This window comes from Haplochromis burtoni, unplaced genomic scaffold (assembly GCF_018398535.1).
Source record: "Haplochromis burtoni strain Fernald_Lab_line unplaced genomic scaffold, NCSU_Asbu1 Contig_444, whole genome shotgun sequence".
Classification (NCBI taxonomy): domain Eukaryota; kingdom Metazoa; phylum Chordata; class Actinopteri; order Cichliformes; family Cichlidae; genus Haplochromis; species Haplochromis burtoni.
This window is the reverse complement of record NW_024582805.1, coordinates 414,914-429,163: the sequence shown is the minus strand read 5'-3', so window position 1 is coordinate 429,163 and position 14,250 is coordinate 414,914. Positions and strand designations below refer to the sequence as shown.

General features: G+C 47.9%; 1 protein-coding gene across 2 annotated transcripts in view; it reads left to right on the top strand.

The window, feature by feature from the left end:
- Window positions 1-251: 251 nt before the first annotated feature.
- Window positions 252-14,250, top strand: part of LOC102301729 (glutamate receptor ionotropic, kainate 5) — a 213,033-nt gene continuing 199,034 nt past the window's right edge. For both annotated transcript variants that reach the window (XM_042213460.1, XM_042213459.1), the window contains exon 1: window positions 252-956. The gene's annotated coding sequence lies outside the window, so the exon portion shown is untranslated. The remainder of the gene's footprint in view (window positions 957-14,250) is intronic.

Here is a 14,250-nt window from a genome sequence, read left to right as displayed (position 1 = left end):
CGCCCCCTGCTGTCCACGAGAACGACCACAGGTTTACGATGCTTCTGGCTTCATTTTCAGACCCAGAGGCTCTGAGTCTGTGAATCTTTCATATGAAGTGCATGAACTCATCTGAGGTTCAGCGGAAGTTGCTGGCCGTGAATTAACTGGCTAAAACGCATCGTTGTAGCGCAGTGGCTCTATTTTATTCAGGCACAAACACACTCTGAGACAGAGAAAAGGGTGTGATGCGGTCGGGTACCTGTGCAGCTGCTATCAGTGAGTCAAACTCCAACCCTCAGCTCTCAGAGTGGAAAAGTCAGAGAGGGAGCTGAAGGAGGGATGGAGACACATTCAGCAGCAGAGGGGAGAGGGAGGTAGGAGGGGGCTGGAGTCAGAGAGAGAGGGGGGGAGAGCTGAGTGCAGTCCAGCCTCTGCGCTGTGAAGCGGCAGCCAGTTAGTCCGACAGTGAAGGACGCGGAGCCGCCAGAGCCTTCCCCGCAGCACACCGGAGCATAATTAACTGGAATAAAGACGCAGAAGAAGAAGAGCCGCGTTCCTGCTGTGTTACTGGATAAACAGGCACACAGCTGCAGGAGGCACAGCTGAGGAAGCAAGAGGAGGTGTTGGAGGTCCGTGTGTGCGTTTGTCACCTCACACGCTGAGCCTGAGGAGAGCTGACGGTGTCATTGCGACAGGGAGCTGAGTGTGTGTGTGTGTGTGAGGCTGAAGTGAAGCTTCGCTCGCTGGTCACGAGGAGTTGCTGCTGTTGTGTCTGTTGCTCCTTTTTCCTCTTCCTGAGACGTCTGTGCTGCACGCGCGGGCGAGCGACTGCCGCCGTGCGTCGTCCCCTCGCTCGCTCTCTCCGTCTTTTCCTCCCTCCTTCATCTCCACCTTCAGCCGGCTTCTTTGCCGTAACTGTGCCGGGGCTACGACTGTCTGCAGCCTCGCTCGCCCACAGAGTGGAGAGACAGCCGGTAAGTGTGTGTGTGCAGGGGTACGGGGTGTGTTGCTCTTTTCCTTCAGCCCGCTGCTTTTTCTGCATTTTCTCGCTGCCGTCTCTTTCACTCCACCTCATTTGGACTTCCTCTCACTGCCATCATCTCCATCCATCACCACTTTTGCCCCTCCGTCACCTCCATCCATCACTTTTGAACGACCCATCCATCAGACGTTTGCACCCCTCATTTTTATTCTCTCACACTTTCCTCGCTTTCCTTTCCCATCTTCTCATTCCTCCTTTCCTGCAGCGATCACTCATTTACACCATCGGGTAAAACACACACACACACACACACACACACATCCATGTTCTGTAACCTGGAAGTCATCACAGTCCGGCGCCTGAAGCTGAGAGGCAGAGGGCCTGACATAAAATCGACAGTGTGGGGTTGAACCCCAATAATCCCTCCATCTTTCTCTTCATCCATCACTCCCCGGCCTCCTCACACTCTCCACCAACTCCACACCTCCCCCATCTCTCTCTCTCTCTCACACACACACACACACACACACACACACACACACACAGGTGCACATTAATATGTATAAATATATACGAGTGAGCTGAATATGCATTCATGCACACAGCATCAGCCTGTTTGCATCAGCCGGTGAATAACAGTCAAGTTCCAAGTTAGCCTGCTGTTAGAAACTGAACATCAGCGTGTAGCTGAGCTTACACACACACACATGAACATGAAGGAACCAGTAGGGAAATTGTTTCATTCGAGTGATAAATTATTCATCTGATGAAAAGTACTCGCATCCTAAAACGTCCCATGTGGTCCAATTTGCAGCTGAAATGTTTATTAATTGTTTGGTGGAGCCTGATTGTGAGCAAATCTTTCATCAGCTCGTGTTTGCCTTCATCATCGCTGCTCGGTTAATTGCTGAGCGCCAGTGAAAGAGCCGATCAGAGACTGACGGCCGACCGCTGAGTCGAACCTGCTGATGTCGTCGGTGTAAACGCAGTACTGATCGTAAATGCAAAGCTTTCAGGTTTTGTGCAGGTCGTTAAAGTCCTCGAGCATCTTCAGACTTCAGTTTGGCAGGATAACTGTGACTCGGAGTCCACTTCAGCTGCTCCACTGTCAGTCACGTCCTCGCAGGACAAACCTCCGTCCTGTGGTAAGTGGTGGTCACATGGGCAAAGATCAGCGTTCACCCTCAGAGTGAAGAGCTTTTCAAACTTGGATCCATAAATGTCGGGGCGACGGTGGAGTTTTTGGAGTTTAACCTTTGGATGGTGCCACTGCGGATTTTAAATCAAGCAGTCACGGCGCAGCTGACGTCAGCTTTGATTCAGCAAGGTGACCTCCGCGCCGACTGCTCAGGGTGTGAGGGGCGGTCCTAAGATGAAGCCCACCTGCTGGGACTAATTGCACAACATTATTTTTGTTTTATTTGGATTTAGTGTTTTGGATAAAAATGGTCTGCAGCCACTGACTGGATGAAGAACTCGTGGACATCAGCAGATGCTGGGTTTCCTCTTTGAGATGCTCTGCAGACTTTTACTGCAGCGCCTTCAGCTTCAGTAACTGAAACATCTCAACAGCTTGAGATGGACTTTTCCTCACAGCACATGAAGTCCAGCTGTCAGGATTTCCACAGACTCCTGAGCAGCACAGCAGACATGGACACAGAGGTAAAGGCTTCATTAAACCATGTTTGCAGAAAAGATGGCTCGGTAGAAATCCCAGGGTGAGGAGGAAGATGGAGAAATGAGTGGCAGGTGGGGTCCAGCAAAGCCCGCTGACAGACAGGTGGAGAGTAAACTCTCTGCAGAGGAGATTAGCAGATTAGCTGCATAAACGTGCCAGCAGGAACCAGACGGATGTCATAACCCACAGGTCCAACCCAAATAAACCCAGGTGAAGGCAGGAAGGGAAATAGGTCGACGATATAACAACTCCATCCGTTCATCAGCCATATGTGAGTAGTTAGCTTGTTGCTAACTGAAGCTAATGCAGAAACTGGCTTCAGTTTTTCTTTAACAGGCAACAGAACAAAGTGCAAACATTAAAACATGCTCCAAATACAAAATGTTGCATTGCTCGAACTGAAGCAGCCACTTATTCTCATTCCATGGGTGGCCGAGGTAGCCAATTAGAGGGTTGGTGGTTTGAGCCAGCGTGCATGCTAAAGTGTCTTCAAGCAATACGCTGGACCCTGAGTGTGAATGTGATCCCATACATCAGTGAAAATACTCGCACGGATGCTGTGAATGGCAGGTTGACACATGTTGTAGAAAAGCTCTGTAAGAACCATTTAGTGAAAACTGCAAAGAACTAGCAGTTCTCTTTAGGATAATGTCCTCCAAGGGTGACTGTTTCATTTTTGACCTCAGTTCATGTCCCATCTGGAAGCTTTGCATTCCTACTTAGGTTGTCTTCATGTACACTTGCTGTTTCCTTTGACATTTCCGTGCAGTCTGCTTCAGTTTAGGTGCTCAGTAAGGATTAGGCATGCTGTGGAAATGCTCCTGCAGGTAACCTCACCTAACTGCAAGTATTTGATGAACCCAGAAGAAAGGCTCTAACCCTAACTGGGGTCAGAGTCACCGCTGCCTGACAGCTCTGTTTGCTTCTGCTGCAACCCAAGCATGCACGCTGCAGTTTGCACTGTTTGATGTAAAAGCATCAGCGTTACTGGGGACGTGCAAAAAGCCTTGAAGACACTGTGTGTAGAATAACGTTAAATAAATAAATGTTTAACTGCACGTTGTTTTCATGAAGGAAAGCCTTTAATCACATGCACACATGTGCTGAGATTGGTTTGCTTTGGAGAAGAGCTCGTTACTGCTACGCAGCGGGATCACCGACGCTCTCGGACGTCTTTCCAAATGTTGTATCTCAGTTTGAAAGAATATTAAATACTGAAGATGAGACGAGCATGTAGCCTTATTTAGCCACGTGCTGCCCTTTGTGTGTTGTTAACAAGCTAAGCATATACAGTAGCTGGAGAGTGGATTAAGCTGCAGGAGTGCCTTTGTAATCCACTGTAATGGCTTTAAATTCATGGAGACTACAGCTGCAGAGGAGCAAACTTCAAAGGCAAAAAGATCGTCCTAATTGGTTTAGATAAGCTGGATGAAACGTGGCTGTAATCGCTGCTGTTTACCAGAACAAACGATCGTCAGTACCACTGAAAGGACCTCTGGAAGATCCCCTTTTTCTTCTTCACACGCACGACTCGATCCAGCTCTGGTGCCGTGTGAGCGCCGGGACGGCCCTCCCTCAGGGATGTTCCTCGCGGTGATTAGGTGCTCTTAATTGCTGCCGGCGGCACTCTTCAGCAAACAGCCTCTCCGGCAGCGTGTCGCCACTAAACGGCGCAGCGGATGGGGATAATTCACTGTTTGGACAGCGGGCGCTTACGCTCGCTTACTTCAAGAAGGCCACCAGAGCTGAGGCCGCTGAGCGGAGCGGCTCCTCAAATAAACTCGCTCACGTTTGGTATTTCGTCACCGCCCAACGGTAAAACCGCGAGTGGAGGTGATTTGCAGTTCCTGTCGCTCGGCCCTGATCTGCGACAGCGTCAACCAACCTACACGTGACGCCGCTTCCGTGTCAGGTGCAGCGCAGCGTGTGAGCGATGAGACGGAGCGTGTCATTACGAGAATGTGAGCAATCAGACGTGAGCGCGGCGAGTGGAACGGCGAGCGTCTCGAGGTTTAATGTATGCGTGCCGGGTGCGTCAACCTGCTGTTGTCACTTTGGGTGACGGTGCAGGGTGATGGAGTTTGTTCCGCACGAGCGTCAGCAGCTGCAGGTGTGTGTGTGCGCTCAGTTTCAGCTTTTACATGACATTATGCAGCCCTGTGTGTGTCTGTTCTTATTCATGGCGGTGTTCAGTGAAAGTGTGCAGGCAATGCACAGAGGAATATATTCAGTCTGTTTCATGGTGCTCCAGTGGGAGCTGCTGCAACACACACACACACACACACTCCTGTGACAGGACGCCTCTGAGATAATCGAGTATTCTCGTTCACGTTCTCCTCAATCAGGGTCATGACTCCCATGATCAGCTGTTCAGGGTCACTGAGCTCATTCACTGGAAACGCTGGTAAAATGGCGGCTTCCTGTCATTCGAGCTCGGGCTGCTTGCAGCTCGATGGAGCTTCAAGCAGCTTTGACAACATGAGAGAAACTCTGACAACATTCGTCACATTTACTTTGTAATAGTGACCGGGTGTACTGTTGTTCAGCTTTAACTGAACCGCTTGCTGCCTCTGTGCGCTCGGCCATGATGCTGTATTATGACAGATTCTCCAGGTCTGTGAACACGGGCCGCTTCACCAGCACTGACACCGACAGAGCACCGCAACAACCAAATGTCCTCGGCGAGGAACGTGAGTCCAAGGACGCGGAGCGATCACGCAGACGAACGGTGAGTGAAGACTGGCGCCTAAACTCAGCGGTCCAGTGCTCAGCCGGTGAGTGCTGACGTACAGGCACGCAGCTGAGCAGCTCGGAGTCAGGACGAGTTATGATGCAGAGTAAAAGGCTGTGGCTATTTCCTGAAAGCTATATGCAATAATTAGGCCTTTCAACAAAACACATTTCATTTTTCTGTCAGGAACATTAACTGTGGAAAAGCAGCTCTGTCCCCGACTCTGCAAGCGAAGCCATTACTTGTTAAGGCGCCCCCCTCAGCGACGCACACCATGGGTCAGATGACTGCGTGGCACAAGTTCAGGCTTTGCTGGAGCTGCGGGTGGTGCTAGCAGACCGAGCAGTGGATGGATATCAGCTGAACACGGTGAGGTGAACGTATTTGAAGTGAATATTTGGTGTGAGCAGCTTCATCCTCGGCTCTGAACTCGGAGCAGCTCTCCGTCGTCTCTGTGAGGACCTTCAGACTGTGGATCCAGCTCTCCATCAGACCTGGTCCTCTGATCTTCAGACCAGTTCTTGTGTCATTTTCACGCCAACAAGCCTTTGTTTGAACTCCTGACAGCAGCCATTAAAACACGCCATAATTTGGTTAAGGATAATTGATCAAAAGAATAAAATTAAAGCAGTTACAGCCAGGCAGGTATTCACATCCGGGATACTCCGACAGCTCATTTCATTTCTGTTGGATTAAGATGTTCTGATGACCTGCGACACAAAGACATAAAGAGACAGCGAGAGGTAAAATGAGAAGGAGTCTGAGCGGCAGAGGGAACAATCACGTGTCCTTGAGGGGAAGGAAGCGGGAAAAGAAGGCGATGCACCCCTCGACAAATTTAAGAGCGGGCTGAGTGACGCCCAGACGGCGTCAGGACCTCAGCCCCGTGTCGCCTATCTCTGCGTGACTTTCACTACACTGTGCCAGCAGCCGTACATCACCCTTCACCCTTCAGCCCGTCCTCTGCTCGCCTCATTCATCACGTCTTACACGCCAAGTGACATCAGCTAGAAGCTTAATCGCCGCCGTTTGAAAAGCCATTCGCTCAACAAATATGGGTGCTGTCAGCGAGCGAGAACGAGCCGTCACAGTTTATGCCGGGCGGGGTGGCGGAGATGTCAGGCCCCGCACTTTTATAATGTAATTAAAGCATGCGTGGGCATCCTTTTTACAAAGCCAATGTGCCAGAGACGTGATGTGTGGCGCACAGCGAGATGAAATGCTGGGTTTTAATTGGAGGCTGTCTCACTTCAGTCAAAGCCGCTGGATGAAGGGAAAGAACAGAAGGAGGGTTTATGTACAAGAAATTCATTATAAAAGCACAGCTGGCACCATCCTGATGTTGCACAGCGACGAGACGTGAGCGGCCCAGGAAATGAAAAACTTAGATGTTGAAGATTAAACAAGTGGCGATGGAAAAAATGAAACTACATTTTTCACTTTAGCGCCCGATGCTCACAGGTCTGTCAGAATGAGTCCGGAGGTTAGAGGTAGTTCACATCTCTGTGATGACACCTGCATCATATTTGCACCTTCGTTTCGTCACGTCCTGTTCACTTAGATGAAGAAAACACTGTCTGCTCTGCTGGCTGCAAACATTACAGCACATATGCTGCAGGCATACAGTACGTATGTGGGAGGATCGAGCTGTCGTCTAAGCCGTTTGTCACCTGCACCGACACTCTTATTGACTCTAATAGAACAATAACTTACTAAATTAACATCATCGTTTCAAACAAAGCTTTTGATCTTACAGTATGAAGCACCTTGACGTGACTGCTGTGGTTTGACGGTATATAAATAAAATTACATTGAAAACGTGAACAACTAAAGACATAATCAAAGCAGCTTGGAAAGAAAAGCGTCTGGACTTCTCCAAGTTTCTTGAAGACGTTTCATCTGAGAAGCTTCTTCAGGTCTAAAACCAAATGCTGGAGAGATTTAAGCCCTGTGGGAGTGTCCCTAAGAGGGACGTTGACCCCCTGATGATCCTCTAATCACATGAGTCGAAGCGTGAAAGCGGGTGTGGGTCACAATCAGCCAGGGTTTCGGGTGAGTTCATTGTGAAACCTGGCCCCACCCTATCATGTGATTTCCTGAGGTCAGATGGCCCAGGATGTGAGTGGGCGTTAAGGCGTCTGGGAACTCGATTATAGATGGCAAACAGTTGGTGTCTTAAGCCCCGCCCTCTGTTCAAAGATGGTCGTTCACAGCAGACATAGATGTTTCTTTCAAACCATGTCTTCTCTGTCCACTGGTATCCTCAAAGAGTGACCTTCGACCTTTAGATCCAGCTAGGCAGCCGAGTCTTGAAGACTCTCCTGAGCTTCTCTAATAAAGCTGCTGCATCAAGGATGACAGTATCGTTCTGTTTGTCCTCCTGATCCTCTCGCGTTGTTGCCTGCTCTTCTTTTCTGTGCCTCTCTGCTGATTTGATGAAAGCCCAGTTGGGATAACCACATGTTTTAAGAGCTTCCTTTACATGAGTTTCTTTTCTTTCCCTTGAGGCTTCGAGGGAACATTTTCTGCCCGGTGCTGCAGGGTCCTGATTACTTCGTGTTGTGTTGCAGATAGTGGTGGGAGTCCAAACACCTGGGACTCTCCATCGTTTGGTTTTAAAACTGAAGAAGCTTCTTGGATTCGATTCAGTTTTATTTATACAACAAATCACAACTACAGTCGCCTCAAGGCGCTTTATACTGTAAGATAGACCCTACAGTAATACAGAGAAAAACCCAACAATCATATGACCCCCTATGAGCAGCACTTTGGTGACAGTGGGAAGGAAAAACTCCCTTTTAACAGGAAGAAACCTCCAGCAGAACCAGGCTCAGGGAGGGGCGGGGCCATCTGCTGTGATTGGTTGGGGTGAGAGAAGGAAGACAGGATAAAGACATGCTGTGGAAGAGAGACAGAGGTTAATAACAGATATGATTCAATGCAGAGAGGTCTGTTAACACATCTCCTCTCATCGGAGAAGCTTCTCTGATGAGGAGAAACATCTTCAAGACATTGACAAAACCCCCCTGCTTCATTAGTCAGTCATCTTTTGTGTGTGTGTGTGTGTGTGTGTGTGCGTGTGTGCGCGTGTGCGTGTGTGTGCGCGCGTGCGTGCGTGTGTGTCCGTGCACGTGTGTGTGTGTGTGTGTGTGAGCTTTACTTTTTTTTTATAAACTTTATTTAAAGTAAACAGTTTACATATAAAATGCACATACAAAGCTGTGAGCTTTACCATTACTGACCATCTCGTTTTTCCATCTTTTATATACAGTCTGTGTGCTAGTGGACACTGTGGGTAAATATTGTGTGAAGATGCATTTTCTGATTGTCTGTAGTAACACAAACTCATATCAGGGAGAGATGAAGTATATCACTCTGTGAATGTGCTTTTTGTTGCTGTGTTCATGATTCACTGCCTCTTGGACAATTCAGTCAATACCTACAAGTGCCTAACAAGGACGACGTGGAGGACTCGTGCACAGCTGTTTGGATTGTAGCATGAAGCAAGCGCTTTGTCACAACGAGATGAGAGTAAAACTACAGTCCTCACGACGCGTGAGAGATCGTGAAGTAATGTCAGCCGGTCAGGAGGACGTCTGTCTCACGCTCACGTGATGAATGACAGAAAGGCTGCGGGCTGTAAATGTGCCACCACCGTAACGTATCACAGAAACATCTTCCTCTTTGTTCGAGCGAGTAACAAACACGTCTCTTTCAGAGGTTCCTTCATCTGCTCTTTACTGAGTGAAGCCGTGAAGAAACAGACACACAGCAGATTGATCTGAGTGACGGGAAATGAAAGATCTGATGACAGCTTTGAAGAATATTCATGAAATGTAAATATATTTACGCACATCCGGTTCACACCTCATGTGAACAGCGTGGACACTTGACGTACGACTCGAGCTTCAGATTAAAGACTCGGGTTTGGCTTGGGTGCCTGTGCTCTGTGATTGGTTACACGGTCTGCACTCATTAAAAACATACACGGATACAGAGTGCCGTTTCAGTTGCAGCCATAAAAGCTTCAAAAGAGTCTTTAAAGTTGTAGGTTACATGAACAAAGCCGGACCATAAAGTCATTCCTGAATACAATATTTGTAACTGCAGGGTTGCTTTCTGCTCGGTTCACCTCTGAAATTGAATTTTCTGCACACGCTGTATGTCACAACACTCCCACGTCTGCTCGAACTAGAATAACATTGAGACCAGACTTCTGTAAGAAGCTGACAAGAATAATGGTGTGAAAAGCAAAATTATTCCGTCAGTGCTGCGGTCCTAATTACACCTGATGATTTAACCAAGCTAAGGTTCAGAGCAGAGAGGCAGCCACCCCGAGAAGATGGCCCACACTGTTCTTCTGCGCGCAGCGCGGGTCAGCAGCTGCCTTCTCCAAACTCCAGCCTGCTCAGTGTTTCTAACTCACGGTGTGGGGGTTCAGTGAGTCACCAGATGATTCCTTTTACGAGGTGCTCTTCTGCAGAGCCTCTCCTCCTGCGGGTAAACTCCAGCTCCACCATCTCGCTCTGCTCTGAAGCCTCAGAGAGCTCAGCACACGTGCTCATGAGGCAGGTTTCCCCCAGCTGCAGCCGCTGGCAGGACCCAGCAGCTGCAGCTGGTGCCACTGCAGTGCACTGACCACAGGAGAAGGTCTTACTTGCAGATACAGCCAGATACCATCAAGGACCATCGCAGCATGAATGAGCAACCAGCAGTGAGTGAGCTGGAAGTGCTGAGTTTGCTGGCTAGCAGCAAACTGAACTTTCAAAATAAGAGCAGTGAGGGCTGCCCCCCTGGCATTCCCACACAGCAGATACAACAAATGAAACGGAGATAAGGTCGGCTGGTGTTTTAGGAGGTCCCAGCTTTAACCCAGCCCGTCCTAAGTCTGTCCTGAACCATTTGATGAATATGACCTGAGGTTAACATTACATGCTCGCAGTAATGCACACTGTTATAAACCAAGAGCTCCATTTGATTCACGTTACGTAAGAGCGGGACGTCAGACTTCCCCGACTGCTGACCTTGGGCTGAAAGCTGCAGGGAGCTGCTGGTTCCATATATTACATCACATAAAAATCATCCAGCAGCTCTTTCAGACTCCACAGACATTTTGCAGACTAAGGAATTATTTCAGTTTTGCACGATTTATACTTTGCACCGAGTCGTGCTGATGAGGAATTTCATTTGTCAGAGGAAACAGGTGCTGAATGTCACCCAGACTCCCAGTGCACCGTGTTGGGAGGAGTTTTAGTGCTGTTCTCTGATAAATAACCTGCTGCTGTGCGGCTTACTGTTCTAGCGCACCGTCCAAGAAGTCAGTGCTCCAGCTTTGATGAGTAATAAAATCAAGGATTATTTGCAGTTCCTATTGATTGTGTTGTAGAGTTCAGCAGGGATGCAACCTCATCATTCATACAAGCACTTTTTGCTGTTAGCTAACATTCACACGTTCATACTCCAATCGCAGTGCAACCTGGGGTTAGGATCTTGAGTATTTGGCATACAGATTGGAGCAGCCAGGGATCGAACCACCAACCTGCCGATTAGTAGATGACCTGCTCTGCGTTTGCTTTTTGCATGGTTGTGGTGTTTATATGTATCTGTGTCTGCAGCGGACATGCACAGCTAACCGATGCTGCTCGCTGTGACACTTAATGCTCAGATTCGGCTCCTCACGGGGAAGAACCAGCCTGAAATATCTCAGCCTTAGCAAAACTGAAGGACTGGCATGCAGGACTGTGCTTCTCATGGTATGCTCAGCTGTGATGTCACTTCCAGCCCCAACAGCAACTTCCGAGGTGACTAACATGCAGCCTCTCCTCTGCCCTTCTTCTCCTGCTGGCCTTTGGACCTGTTTAAGCCCACACTGATGAAACCCACTGTGGGGACTGGCGGGTGAATGGGGAAGTTTAGAAGCATGCTTGCAGTCACTGTTTCCTCATGCTGGGGTTACAGCTGCAGCTGTGGGCCTCCTTGCTGCTTCTGCTCCATCTGTGACCTGGGTTCCAGTTTGGCACCAACGCAACATTTGAGGTGTTACTTTGAGGATGTATAGGTTCTGACCCCTGGTGTGAACGTGCTGTCTCTGCATGTTTGTGCACTGCAATGCTGGGAAGCCTCGGGTTAGAGCAGGCGCTGCTCTAACCCGAGATGTCCTCAGGTTTGTCCTCGGGCCGAATCCTGAAAAGCAACACTCAGCCGGACGTTTCCACTGATGCTCTGTGGCTGTCATACAGCACAGCACACACTACAGGTGATGTTATGCAATAAGTTGCTCTGCAGCTATAGAGCGGCGCATCTCCTCGTCTCTGCCGGGGTGAGTCAGCAGAGACACAGCCCTCACAGCTGCACCCCATAGGATGCTGTTGTTTTACTAATGTCATGGGAACAATCATATTTACAGAACCGTGAAAGCGATCCTCCTTCAGCACACTAGTGCGCTGTACAGCCTGTCAGAGGGGGTCTAATGGATGGATGTAATGGAGCCCAGCAGGCATCCGTGGTGCTCTCTGCCTCTACACATGAAGAGCAGTCAAGTAGTTAAGAGCTGAAGTCACCAGAACCTGCAGGCTTCCTCTTCACCTGCCTGAATTTCAACTAAAAGAAAAGTTTGAGCTAAACGGCTGCTACTTCAGCTGGACGCGAACCACACTGACGCGTCACGCATCACTGCCTTCTGTGTAAAATGCTGGAGAAACATGGAGAAACTACTCTGCATTAGAGCTGGGCGATAGAACGATAACGATATGTATCGCGAAATAACTTTTTCTCGATAGAAAAATTAAACTATTGCGATAGGCCTCACCGCTCTTGTCCTCTTAAAAAAAAAAAAAAAAAAGAACAGCCAATCCAAATTAAGTAGCGCAGAGCCGAACCAATCACAGCCGCAGCGTCACGTCACGTGACTTGTTACGTACAGCACAAGTGCCAAGCCGCACGTGTGTTTGTTTGGGAAGCAGCCAGCGGGTAATGGAGGAAATGAGTGTGCCGACTAGAAAAATCAACCGAGCGTGACCGAAGAGAAAACAGATGATGGTTCCAACGCCGGAGAGATTGTCGAACGGAAGAGCCATAGAAGTTCCGTAGTGTGAAGGTATTTCTGCTATTTCAAGTCTGACAAAAAACAGAGTAGCGTGCACTGTAAATGTGCCGAAAGCAAGTCTGGAAATACAATAAACTGGTGCAGCTCAGTCTCTGACTGGAAGCGCTGATTCGTCATTCGGCTTTTGTCAGACTAAAGTAACTGTTACAACTGTTTGAAAAGCTCAGCTATACAACAAGGAGAGATTGAGAATTTCCTTTTAGTTCTCAGTTTATTTGATATTGACAAAAGTTAGTCAGTTTTGTCTGTTCTTCTGTAAAACAAACTAAGATTTATTTTTAGAATTAATATTTTGTTTCTAAGTGGAATTGACAATTTAGTCTGTTTCGTTTGTTCTATTTTGAAACTTAAACGCTTTAGCGGCTGCCTTTTGTGTAGTTTGCAATATTTGCCTTTATTTATCTGAAAAAGTCTCATGTTCCTTAAGTACATCTACCCTGTTGAACTTATTATGGGAAATAAATATTTAAATAAAAACAAGCTGCTGATTATTTCACATTTTACTTGTGAGCAACGGCACATTTAAATCTTACAAATATAGTTATTTGGCTTATATCGTGATAGATATCGTTATCGCCTGAAATGAAAAAAACATATCGTGATATGAAAAAATCTCATATCGCCCAGCTCTACTCTGCATTTATTCTTTTACACAGTTTGGTGCTTAAATTATATTTTTACCAAGTCCTAAACATTATAAGAGAGACATTATAACCCCCAAACATACAATATGAAAAGGTTTAAAGCCAGACGTGTTTTCTTTCCCGTCTTTTACTCTCCCGCCTCGGCAGAGTAAAGTTTTCAAGGTGGAAAAAAAGTGTTGAAAGTTTGCTCCATTAGTTTTATCTTTCAGAAGTAAAAGAAACATTAAGTTTGACGTCAAAGACTCTTCAGATAAAGTGGCTTCTGAGACATTTTCCCTCACAGGCCGGATGCTTTTTGTGCCTGCTGTCACCTCGAGCTGATTTCGACCCTGAAACACAAATTCTTCCATCAGCTAAAAAGATTGTGAAAAGCTTCGTCCTTTCTCTCGCTCAGAAGCATCAAAGACGAACACTTGGCCAAAAAGAAGATGCCAGAAAAAAGAAAAACGTGTTATCGGCTCAGTGCAGGAGGTCTAAACAAAGCTCTGGTTGTCACCTGAACTTCCTGCGCTCGCAAACACACCGTGCTGCCGGCTGTTTCAGAGTGCTGTGAGCGCTCAGGTCTCCGTGATGATGATGTCAGATATGGCGGCTGATCCTGCTGTTTGAAGAGTGTCTGCTGCAGTTGTGAACAAATCCAGTTCTGGTGTTGTAGGTCATAGCTGTGAAACGATGGTCTGTAAGAATATGATCACAGCCAGAAGCTCCTGGGTTTGAATCCACCCTCTCTGTGTGGGCTTTGGTCCTGGATCTTCTGTAGGTCTTTGACCGCCATCATTATTTAAGTCCTTGAGGTTTCAGTTTCTTTGACCTCGCCTAGTGTTTTTCTCTCTTGTTACTTCCTGCTTTATTTTGGTACTCTGTGTCTGTCACGGCTGGCGGAGGGAGCCGTGTGGTGTGGAGGAAAAGGAGGACCCAAGATGCAGCAAACTGATGATACGAGTGATGTTATATTTACAAAGGTGGTGGTGGCAAAAACAGGCAACGAGGTATGAGTACTGTACAAACGGAAACCTAAACTGGGAGAAACTAAATAACAAACCTGAGACCATACAAAGGGGTGCGGGGCAGAGAGCCGCAGAGACACACGGAAGAATGCAGTGATACATGGATGAACGCAGACGAGCC